Below are 12233 nucleotides of genomic sequence, written 5' to 3' on the forward strand. Positions count from 1 at the left end.
GATTAATTACACGTATTTCCTCTTTGCTCCCAGGAATACATAATAAGGCTAATTATGCTGATTATAATGCTGGCTACCACTGCATCAGGCCATTTACATATGTTATGTCATTGGATTGTCACAACAGCTTTATGAAATAGATATTATTATTATTATTTTACGATTTTATTTATTTATTTGACATAGAGAGAGCAGAAGCAGGGGGAGTGGCAGGCAGAGGGAGGGGGAGAAGCAGGCTCCCTGCAGAGCAGTGGAAGCCTAATGTGGGACTCCATCCCAGGATGCCGGGGCCGTGACCCTAGCCGAAGGCAGTCACCTAACCAATTGAGCCACCCAGGTACCCTGAAATAGACATTATAAGTAGATCTGTTAATTACCGGAAACTTGCAATTCTTCAGTTCATTTCCAGCTCTGACATCATGACACCATGACCTTGCAGAGCCCAGGGTCCTCACTCCTGCTCTTCTCCCACAAGTACTCCTTCAGGATGTCTGCTAACAGCTGCTTTCCCTATGTCATCTGTTGGCCATTCTGATGATGTCCACTCTTGCGTCTCAGTAGTGTTACAGATGTTAGGTGTTATAGACGGTCCATCTAAAATATTAATCTTGCCCAAATTCAATTTGGGCAAATTGTAACTACATGACTACTTTCTCTCCAGTTCAGTTACCCACTAAGTGGGTCACATTTTGCATGTGGAAGTTTGAGCCATCTCAGAAATGAGTCTAAAATCCCAGTTACTGACCAAAACTTCTATCCTTCTAGCTCTTTCACGCCAGCACTCCATTTAGCCTCATTAAAAACCTCAGATCCCCTCCGTCTCTCCAACTTCCCTTTGGTGTTGGCTCCACCTTCTTCCCATTTCTCTTTCCTTGTCCAGCTTGAAATTCACAACTAACCCTGGACTTTCTTAATCCAGCCCCTTTTTTTTAAGGCTTGAAATGTTTTTTTGGTTAAAAAAAAAAAAAAAAAAGGGCGCCTGGGTGGCTCAGTGGGTTAAGCCGCTGCCTTCGGCTCAGGTCATGATCTCAGGGTCCTGGGATCGAGGCCCGCATCGGGCTCTCTGCTCAGCAGGGAGCCTGCTTCCCTCTCTCTCTCTCTCTGCCTGCCTCTCCATCTACTTGTGATCTCTCTCTGTCAAATAAATAAATAAAATCTTTAAAAAAAAAAAAAGAAATGTTTTTTGGGCTGATTGTTTCTTCCCTTCACCTAGCAACCTCCAGTCTTGTCCAGTTCCCTCCCTTTTTCCTCTTTACATTTTTCCCTTTTATTTCCTTATGCCCCATTAGTTCACCATCCTTGTTCTTTGTCCTGCTAAATCACCAGAAGTGTTCTCAGGAGGGTTGTTAATGTTGGTTCAACTGTGGAATCTAATGTAAACAAAATTTCATAAATCCCTGGATAGTTTGCTGCATTTCAAACTGCATATCATTCAGTAAGTTTTCCCTTTGAAAGTGATTTGCATTTTCTTTTTCATTTATTGTCATTTGTCAGGGTTTTTTTTTATTGGATTGTTGGCCTTCCTCTTATTAATTTCTAAGAACTCCTTACCTGCACAGGAAAGAAAAAAGCCTGCTATCATTCATGTTGCCATTTTCTTCCCAGGTTTATTTGTTGTTTATTAACTTTGCTTATGCTATTTTGTTCCATGCTCTAATTTTTATTTTTATTATTTATTTTTAAAGATTTTTATTTATTTTTTTGAGAAAAAGAGAGTGAGAGATAGAGAGAGAGACACAGAGAGAGATCGCATGAGGTGGGGGAGGGGCAGAGGGAGAAGCAGGCTCCCTACTAAAGAGAGAGCCTGACATGGGGTTCCATCCCACGACCCTGGGATCATGACCTGAGCCAAAGGCAGAGGCTTTAACCTGCTGAGCCACCCAGGTGCCCCTGTAGTTTTATTTATTAATCTCATAGATCATCACTTCTAAGTGAAAGCCTTTAAGAAAAACTTTTCCTATTCCACAAATTATATGTATATATTATATTTGTATAATCTTACATGTTTTCTTAGTATACTATATATGATTTCATTTAAAAATATAAATATGGGGGTGACTGGGTGGCTCAGTCGGGTAAACGTCTGCCTTCAGCTCAGGTCATGATCTCAGGGTCCTGAGATCAAGCCCTGCATTGGACTCCTCAGCAGGTAGTCTGCTTCTCCCTCTATGCTCTGTCTCTCTCATCCTCTCTCTCAAATAAATAAATAAAACCTTTCATATATATATATATATATATATATAAATATGCATAATATATATAAATGTGTAGTTCATCTGAAAACTTTTTCTTATATTCTTTCTAAATAGTTAGCCAGTTGCTTAGCCCTCTCTTTTCTTCACTGAAATATCACCTGTGTTGTATATTAGTTTATATCATTTGTGCATATTTCTGGAATTTATATTCTTTTCCCTCTCTTTGGGCTTTCTATTCATGAACCTGTACAAAACTGATTCAATTCCTATGGAGTTATAAAAATCACATTGCCATCTACATACCATTTTTGTGCCATTATGCATTTGGTACATACATTATAGTTTCTAGAAATAATATACATAAATCTCCTATTTTCTTGATCTATCATAAAGTGTCTCTTGTACCTTTTAGACTTTTCATGGAGTAAGAAGCAAAGGATGATAGAAAGTTAGGTACTTCCTTGTGCCTCAGTGTCCTCATCGTGGGAAATTGGATGAATTAATTCACATTATCTCTCAGGATGAGCATATGGTAACTACTCAGCATTAGCTATTATTTATTTATTTATTTTTAAAAGATTTTATTTATTTATTTGTCAGAGAGAACAAGCACAGGCAGAGGCAGAGGGAGAAGCAGGCTCCCTGCTGAGCAAGGAGCCCGATGTGGGACTCAATCCTAGGATGCTGGGATCCTGACCTGAGCCAAAGGCAGCTGCTTAACCAACTGAGCCACCCAGGCATCCCAGCATTAGCTATTATTAATAGCATGAGTAAGTTAGGACTCCTATTCTTCCCTCTGCCTCCTTTTCTACTTTTCTGTCTGTAATCTCCTCCAAATTTGAGAACTTTCATCTTCTTTTCTGTAATCATAATTAATCCTTGCATGCTTTGTCTGTTGGTTGAATCTAAAATTGGTAATACCAACACACAGTATTTCCATTATTGTGATTGTGTTAATATTGTTCATTATTCTATGATTACAAAGTGTCTCTATTTTATTTTACTTTTTTTGTCATATGCCTTTATCAAGTCATTAAGATCATCTATCTTCCTAAACATATTCCATCCACGGTAAGAGATGCAATATAATTATTGAAGATATATTTTCCAGAAACTTCTGCCTTCTTATTCCAATCTGGACCAGAGAGCGCTCTGGGCTGGATGCCAGCCTGTCATCCTGATTTCCTTTTTCCCTTGTCTTGGGTTGAAGCCAGTGTTCTTAGATCTCAAATTTTTACCTTTCTTGGATTTTATTCTTGTTATGGCTGAGAATATCTTCAGGTAATTTTCTTAGAGGGGTGCATAAGAAATAAAACTTCAGAATTTTTGCATGTCTGAAAGTGACTTTATTTTTCCTTCTCACTTGATTGACATGTTTAATAGGTATAGAATCTTAAGTTCATAATTATTTTTCTCAGAGAGTCCTAAGGGATTCTAAGATGAAATCATATTCTTGTTCCCTTGTAGGCCATGTTTTTCCCTCTCTGGAATCTTAGGATACTCTTTAGATGCTAGGAGTTAAGAAATTTTTTTTAAGATATTATTTATTTAGTTGCTCCTGCGTCTCGGTGCTGCGTCCTCTCAGAGCCCGTGCGGTCCTTTAGCCAAGATGCCTGAGGAAACCCAGACCCAAGATCAGCCGATGGAGGAGGAGGAGGTGGAGACGTTCGCCTTCCAGGTGGAGATCGCGCAGTTGATGTCGCTGATCATCAACACCTTCTACTCGAACAAGGAGATCTTCCTCCGGGAGCTGATCTCCAACTCGTCCGACGCTCTGGACAAAATCCGATACGAGAGCCTGACCGACCCTAGCAAGCTCGACTCGGGGAAGGAGCTGCACATTAATCTCATCCTGAACAAGCAGGACCGGACCCTCACCATCGTGGATACCGGGATCGGCATGACCAAGGCCGACCTGATCAACAACCTGGGCACCATCGCCAAGTCGGGGACCAAAGCGTTCATGGAAGCTCTGCAGGCGGGCGCAGATATCTCTATGATTGGCCAGTTCGGGGGTTCTATTCGGCCTATTTGGTGGCGGAGAAGGTGACGGTGATCACAAAGCACAACGACGACGAGCAGTCCTCCGCAGGTGGCTCGTTCACCGTCCGCACTGACACAGGCGAACCTATGGGTCGGGGAACGAAGGTTATCCTGCACCTGAAAGAAGACCAGACTGAGTACCTGGAGGAGAGGAGGATAAAGGAGATCGTGAAGAAGCACTCCCAGTTCATCGGCTACCCCATCACTCTGTTCGTGGAGAAGGAACGTGATAAAGAGGTAAGTGATGATGAGGCTGAAGAAAAGGAAGAGAAAGAGGAGGAAAAAGAAAAGGAAGAGAAGGAGTCTGATGACAAACCTGAGATAGAAGATGTTGGTTCTGATGAGGAAGAGGAGGAGAAGAAGGACGGTGACAAGAAGAAGAAAAAGAAGATCAAGGAGAAGTACATTGATCAGGAAGAATTGAACAAAACAAAGTCTATTTGGACCCGAAACCCCGACGATATTACCAATGAAGAGTATGGAGAATTCTACAAGAGTTTGACCAATGACTGGGAGGATCACTTGGCAGTGAAGCATTTTTCAGTGGAAGGACAGTTGGAGTTCCGAGCTCTTCTCTTTGTGCCAAGACGTGCTCCCTTTGACCTATTCGAGAACAGAAAGAAAAAGAACAACATTAAGTTGTATGTTCGCAGAGTTTTCATCATGGATAACTGTGAGGAGCTCATCCCGGAGTATCTGAATTTCATCAGAGGTGTGGTGGACTCTGAGGATCTTCCTCTAAATATTTCCCGTGAGATGCTGCAGCAAAGCAAAATTTTAAAGGTTATCAGAAAGAACTTGGTCAAAAAGTGCTTAGAACTCTTCACCGAACTGGCCGAAGACAAAGAGAACTACAAAAAGTTTTATGAGCAGTTCTCCAAAAACATCAAGCTTGGCATCCATGAGGACTCTCAGAATCGGAAGAAGCTCTCGGAGCTGTTGTGCTATTACACGTCCGCCTCTGGTGACGAGATGGTGTCTCTCAAGGACTACTGCACCAGAATGAAGGAGAACCAGAAACACATCTATTACATCACAGGTGAGACCAAGGACCAGGTAGCGAACTCGGCCTTTGTGGAGCGTCTTCGGAAGCACAGCCTGGAAGTGATCTATATGATCGAGGCCATTGATGAGTACTGTGTCCAGCAGCTGAAGGAGTTTGAGGGGAAGACGTTGGTGTCTGTGACCAAAGAGGGCTTGGAACTTCCAGAAGATGAAGAAGAGAAAAAGAAACAGGAAGAGAAAAAGACAAAATTTGAAAACCTGTGCAAGATCATGAAGGACATCTTAGAGAAAAAAGTTGAAAAGGTGGTCGTGTCAAACCGACTGGTGACCTCCCCGTGCTGCATCATGACAAGCACATATGGCTGGACGGCAAACATGGAGAGGATCATGAAGGCCCAGGCCTTGAGAGGTAACTCCACCATGGGCTACATGGCCGCGAAGAAGCACCTGGAGATAAACCCCAACCACTCCATCATCGAGACCTTACGGCAGAAGGCCGAGGCCGACAAGAACGACAAGTCTGTGAAAGACCTGGTCATCCTGCTTTACGAGACGGCGCTCCTATCCTCCGGCTTCAGTCTGGAAGATCCGTAGACGCATGCCAACAAGATCTACAGGATGATCAAGCTTGGTCTCGGTATTGATGAAGACGACCCCACTGCTGACGACAGCAGTGCGACTGTGAGCGAGGAGATGCCGCCCCTGGAAGGTGATGACGACACGTCACGCATGGAGGAGGTTGACTAGGTGCCGTGAGAATGACTTGTACATGTATTCGATACTTTATCCTCATTCCCTCTGATAATATATTTTCACGGATGTTTTTCTTTATTTTTGTTAACATTTTAAGAATCTGTATGGCATGACAATAACTACTTAAGGGGAAGATAAGATTTCTTTCTGTTTGAGTTCGAGTGTGATACTGTGACGTGTAGGAACTAAAGCCCAGCTAGTTTTTCTTCCCTAGTGCCACGCCAGCTCATTGTAACCGGACAAGGTGACCTTTGTTGTGAGGTGTGCATAACCTAACGTTAACTGTGGTCTACAGTGTTTAGCTACCAAGTGGATTCCTTAGTAAGACCAAATTTGTCTGTCACTGAAGTGTTCCGAGCTATGCCTTGATATTTTAAAGAGAAATGTTGGTTAAAACAGCTCTCACCCTCTAGGATCTACTTTTTAAATCTTCTGTCCCCTGTAGTTACCAGCTGCATGTACCAGGCCTCTAGAAACTACTAGTTTAACCAAGGGGATGGGAGTAACCGTGTATAGGGCTTGTTTTCCAAAGAGGAGCGTTGTTTAGAGTAGCGACATTCTAGGCCTACTTAGGCATGTTGTAAAGCTGTTGGAGAAGTAACTCCACAAGTTCCGTGAGTGGAAATGTAGTGCTCAAGTCACATTCTACATTAAAAGGTTGTAACCAAAAAAAAAAAAAAAAAAAAAGATATTATTTATTTATTTGAGAGAGAGAGAGCAGAAGCAGAAAGAGGGGCTGAGGGAGAGGGAGAAGCAGACTTTCCACTGAGCAGCGAGCCTGATGGGGAACTTGATCCCAGAACTCTGGGATTGTGACTTGAGCTAAAAGCTGACACTTAATCAACTGAACCACCCATTCACCCCAGTTAAGAAATTTCTTGAAGATCTGAACTGCTTAGGTTGATTTCATTTTGTTTTAATTCCTCCCATGATCATGATTACGTGAGAATATACAACTGTCAAAAATCATAAAAATACATGGTATCTTGAATCAAATAATAGCACCAGGAGGAAGAAATCCTATAGTACTTAAAGCCCGTGCTACAGCATTCAAAATTAGATTTTACCATTATGTAGGGCTTCTCTAATTATTTTATATTTATATGTTTTATGCTTTGATCTTCCTCCAGGTAGGAATTCTTAAACTTTCTTTTGAGCCATGAAACCCTCTGGCTTTCTTGTGCAGTCTGTAGACCCCTTTCTGGAGTAATGTTTTTAAGTGTTTAAAATAAAATATATAAGATTATAAGAGAGACTGTCTAAATTGAAATATAGCTATCAAAATGCTAAAAACCAAAATTGTAATAGAGTAATACATTGTTTTTTTTTGTTTTTTTTTTTTTTAAAGAGAGAGAGGAGGGGCAGAGGGAGAGGAAGAATCTTAAGCAGGCTCCACACCCAGTGCTGAGCCCAACACAGGGCTTGATCTCACAATCTGTTATCATGACCTGAGCAGAAATCAGGAGTTGGACGCTTAACGAACTGAGTCACCCAGGCGGCCCTATATTGCTTCTTTATTAACACTTCACATAAGATCTAGTGGAGGATTTTATTGCCATTATAATTTCAAAATAGTGATGAGTATAAATGATATTTTGAGGCACTTATAACAACAAAATGTGCTGTAAAAATATATGCAATTTTTACTGGTAACAAAGTCACAGGTGTTGCTCTAAGTACTATTATTAGTGCTTGTATTCAAAACAGACCAAAAATGCTAAAGCATAGAGACTAGGAAACTAAAAGCAGAATTTTCCCTTTCTAAGTTCAAAGACCTCCTGAATTTTATGCAGAGACTTTTGTTTATGAATCCCTGCCTTAGAGTAGAAGCTCTTTGAGGTGTGGCAGACGGTGTGTTCCTGAGAAGGTGGCAACAGTGTTCCTGCATCTGCTTGCTCCTTCAGTATATGACCTTGGCATTCCCCCATCAAGAGGTAGACTCTTTCTCCACTCCCTTGAACCTGCCTGTGACAGCTTTGACCAACCGAATATGTTAGAAGGGATGCTAGACCAGCCTGAGCATGGGCGCCTTAACTGACCTGTCAGCTTCTACTTTATTCCACATAGAAACAAGACACCATGTTAGAAGCCCAGTGAACCTGGACCACCATGCTGTAAAAAACCTAACTAAGCCCCCTGAAGGAGACCTGGAGGATGAAATGCCATATGGAGAGAAAAGGCAACCAAGGAACACTGAAGTACTAGACACTTGGGTGAAGAAGCCATATTGGAAGTGGATTCTTCAATCTTAGCCATCCTACATGATGCCATGTGGATTAGAGGTGAGTTGCTCCCCTGAACTGTTCCAGAATCCCTGACCTATAAAATTGTGGGCAAAATAAAATGCCTGTTTCAAGCCACTGAAATTTGGGGCAGGTCATTAGAGAGTAACAGACAGAACAGAGGGCCATGACCATGTTGCACACATCTTTTGTATCCTTCACATTAATTAGCAAATTAACAGGCAGAAAAAGGGAACTCTGATATTCTTGACATATTGAGGTTTGCATAGCATTTTGTTGATATTAAACAACTACAGGGAGTAACAGGATAGAATCAAAATATATTGTCCAATAAATGCCCTATGATTTTTTTTTTTACAAGATTTATTTATTAGGGTGCCTGGGTGGTTCAGTCAGTTGAACATCTTCCTTTGGCTCAGATCATGATCTTGGGTTCCTGGGATAGAATCTTGTGTTGGGCTTGCTGCTCAGCTGGGGAGTCTGTTTCTCTCTCTCCCTCTGTCCCTCACCTCAGCTCATGCTCTCTCTTGCTATGAATAAACAAATAAAATCTTTAAAAAATATATTTATTTATTTACTTTAGAAAGAGAGAAAGAGGGAGAGAGCATGCGAGCCCATGAGTGGGGGGAGGTGCCAAAGGAGAGAATCTTCAAGCAGTCTCCTCTCAGAGAGAAGCCCACCACAGGGTTTGATCTCTGGATGCATGACATCATGACCTCCGTGGAAACCAAGAGTCAGATGCTTAACCGACTGAGCCACCCAGGCACCCCTGGCCTATGATTCTTAAGGTACCCAGCCTGGTTTCTAAGATCTCATCTTCGCCCTAGGATCCTTCCCAAATGCTGACTCCTGGTTTGGCTCCCAAAGATTTTCAGAGGTTACACTCTCTCCAGGGCAGATTATGAGAGGATTAGAGAGAAGATAATGGAAATGCAAGTTAAAATGGTGTCATTGTGCTGGAAGCAATCTCTGTACATATGGACACTTGGAATGGACATGAACACAGGAACTGTCCAGACTCAGAGGAGCACTATCCCATCGTGGCTGTGAGTACAGGCTCTGAGGTCAACCTGTTGTGACTGAAATCTGGTGTCACCATAGGGTCTGCTATTGATTTGGGCATGTGACTTAATCTGTCTATGCCTCAATTTACACATCTGTAAACTAGGAATAAAATAGTATCCCCCATCCCCTCATAGAAGTATAATGAGATTTAGATGAGTTAATACATTTGAAACATTGTTTGGCACACATAGTCCCACTGAGGACCAAATGGATCTTTTTTTCCCCCCAGAACAGCTTTTTTTTTTTTCTCCCTAAAGATTTATTTATTATTTGAGGAAGGGGAGGGGCAGAGGGAGAGAGAGAGAGACAGAGAGAATGAATCTCAAGCAGACTCCATGCTGAGTACAGAGCCAGACAGGAGCTCAATCCCAGTCCCCTTAGATCAGGGTCTGAGCCGAAATCAAGAGTTGTGGCTTGACTGACTGAGCCACCCAGGTGCCCCCAAATGGATCTCTCTTGAAATACTTTCAGTGACTCCTGAATTATTGAAGTGGTTCCTAAAATATATATGTGCCACATGTGATTTCAGATAGTGTGCATATCAACTTTTTATGATTATAGTAGTTTATATTTAACTTAACATATATTAGAATATGTATAACTAGCATTTCTGGGTTCACACATGAGATAGTATAATATTTTAAAAGGGGTCAATTATAAGATACATTAGGCCATAAATGCTATAGTTATGGCCCAAATGGGGAAGATAAAGCTAAAATGCTTGAAATTGGCATGTAGGGGTTGCAAATCCAACAAAGGAGAGAGGAATACAGAAATGGAGTCATTTAGGGGCACCTGGATGGCTCACTGGGTTAGGCTTCTGACTCTTGATTTTGGCTCAGGTCATGATCTAAGGGTCATGAGATCGAGCCCCGTGTCAGTCTCTGAGCTGGACATGTGGAGTATCCTTAAGATCTTCCTCCTTCTCGCTCTGTCCCTTCCCACCCTCCCTTTCTAAAAAAAAAAAAAAAAGAAAAAAAGAAGAAGAAACGGAGTCACTTATTCATAGTCACTTGACCAGCATCCAATGCCAGCAATTCTTTGCATTATTTTATTTTATGTTTGACTGATCTAAAATGGGCAACACTATTTAGAATCTACATCTGCCTTCCAACAGGACAATGTATCTTTCATGGGGCAAGCAGTAATATTTTCATTTTAGCATGTTTCCCTGAAAAGGATCATTAATTATGATCTACAAAACACTGGTCTACAAAGTTATTGTGTTAATTTGGTAAAAGTAAATTCAAATTAGGTTGACTAACTTTATTGTTATGTGCTCTGGTTCATGTGCTCTGGTTTCTGGAAACTTGTCCTTATCGATTAATTAATTAATTAGGGGTCAAGGTTTAGCCCTCTTTGAGGGGCTCATAATGGATTTGCAATACTAATCAGCTGTTCAGATGTGATGATATGGTTTGGCAGTGATCTTGCTGCACCAAAATGAGGAGATGACCTGACAACTCAGAGTTCTCAGCACTAATTTTTTGTTAAGTGGAACTAAGGGAGAGCTGAATTATTAACACATATCTGGTTATTTCATCAACATATTAGATTGTTAACTTGAATATCTTAGCCCCAAAATGTCATTCATGAAATGTGAGACTATCAGATCTTATCTTCATATCCTATTGCACCTATATAAAAACCACTTTAAGTTCATGTCTATGTAATTGTGGCAAGTCAGAGTTAATCAGGAGAATAATATATTTTGTGAGTATAGAGTCGCTTCCTAAATCTTTCAGGGATTTTGAAATGGCCAGATTAAGAATATTATTATCCTAAATAAAGTTAAAAAAATTAAAAAACACTCAACTCAATTTCATTAAGAGACATCAAGCTTGAAATTACCAAAATAAAAGGACATTCTACTTGAATGGGACGCACATATCATCTTAGCAGTCATTTCTTCAGGCATTAACATCACACAAGTGAGACATTTTGGATAGAAAGAAACACAACAAAATAAAATAAGAATGTGATGTGATTTTCTGAGAATCGTACCTCAAAGGAAGGTAGTATGGTTTTGCAGTTTAAAAGGATGCTGTCTAAAAGAGAACATCTTGGGGGCAGATCACGTCTTTGTCACATTCCGGCTCTGAGACTGTAGGCAGATCACTTACCTTCAGTCTCTCCATCTATAAAACGGACATGATATTACTATTTGTACCTACCTCACAGGACTAGCACATAGTAAGCGCCATATAAATGTTTGTTAAATGAATGTATGAAATTTTTTTGTTGACCACAAGAATTTTTCATCAATTGCTTTAGTGAAACTAGGGTGTTCGAGGTTCACACAATCCCATTCATATGGGTACTTTTCCACATTTTAACAAAGAGTAACTTCTTAGGAATTGCATATATATATAAGTGTAAAATGTTTAAATTATGAAAATAACAGCTTCTTAATGTCTTATATTTGGAAACGTCATTGCATTAAAAGCATTGTAAATGCTTTTCTGATCTCTATTTGTCCCCGTCAATCTTTCGGAAAACCAAGAGAAGTAATTTTGTACATGATGAATGATCTGAACTGAATGTCACCCTTAAGAGGCCAGGAAGGTGATCTGTGTAGCAAGGAAAAAGAAGATGAACAAAGTGACTGTTTTAATAATTTGGTAGCCTACTCTATTCAGGATTTCCAAGCTGTGAGAAAGGATCATTTATGATTTTCTGCGGACTTATTAGAGAGAGAATGCAAACACCGCCTGGAAAAGCTGCTTCATCGTCTGACCGTGGAAATCACTAGACCCTGCTTAGAATCACCTAATTACTGAAGGGCTCCCATTCGCCAGCAGTCTGTTCAATTTTGGAGACATTGTCATGTCTGTTTCATTGAGGTCATTGAAACCTGGGCACAGAGGAGGTAATTTACATCTATTATTATAAGAAAGAATTAACTTGTAGCAAGAGATCAAAGAAAGAG

General features: G+C 40.7%; 1 pseudogene; it reads left to right on the forward strand.

Moving 5' to 3' along the window:
- Window positions 1–3789: 3789 nt before the first annotated feature.
- Window positions 3790–6005, forward strand: LOC125104397 (heat shock protein HSP 90-alpha-like; annotated as a pseudogene).
- The last annotated feature ends 6228 nt before the right edge of the window (window positions 6006–12233 follow it).

This window comes from Lutra lutra, chromosome 1 (genome assembly GCF_902655055.1).
Source record: "Lutra lutra chromosome 1, mLutLut1.2, whole genome shotgun sequence".
NCBI classification, from domain to species: Eukaryota; Metazoa; Chordata; class Mammalia; order Carnivora; family Mustelidae; genus Lutra; species Lutra lutra.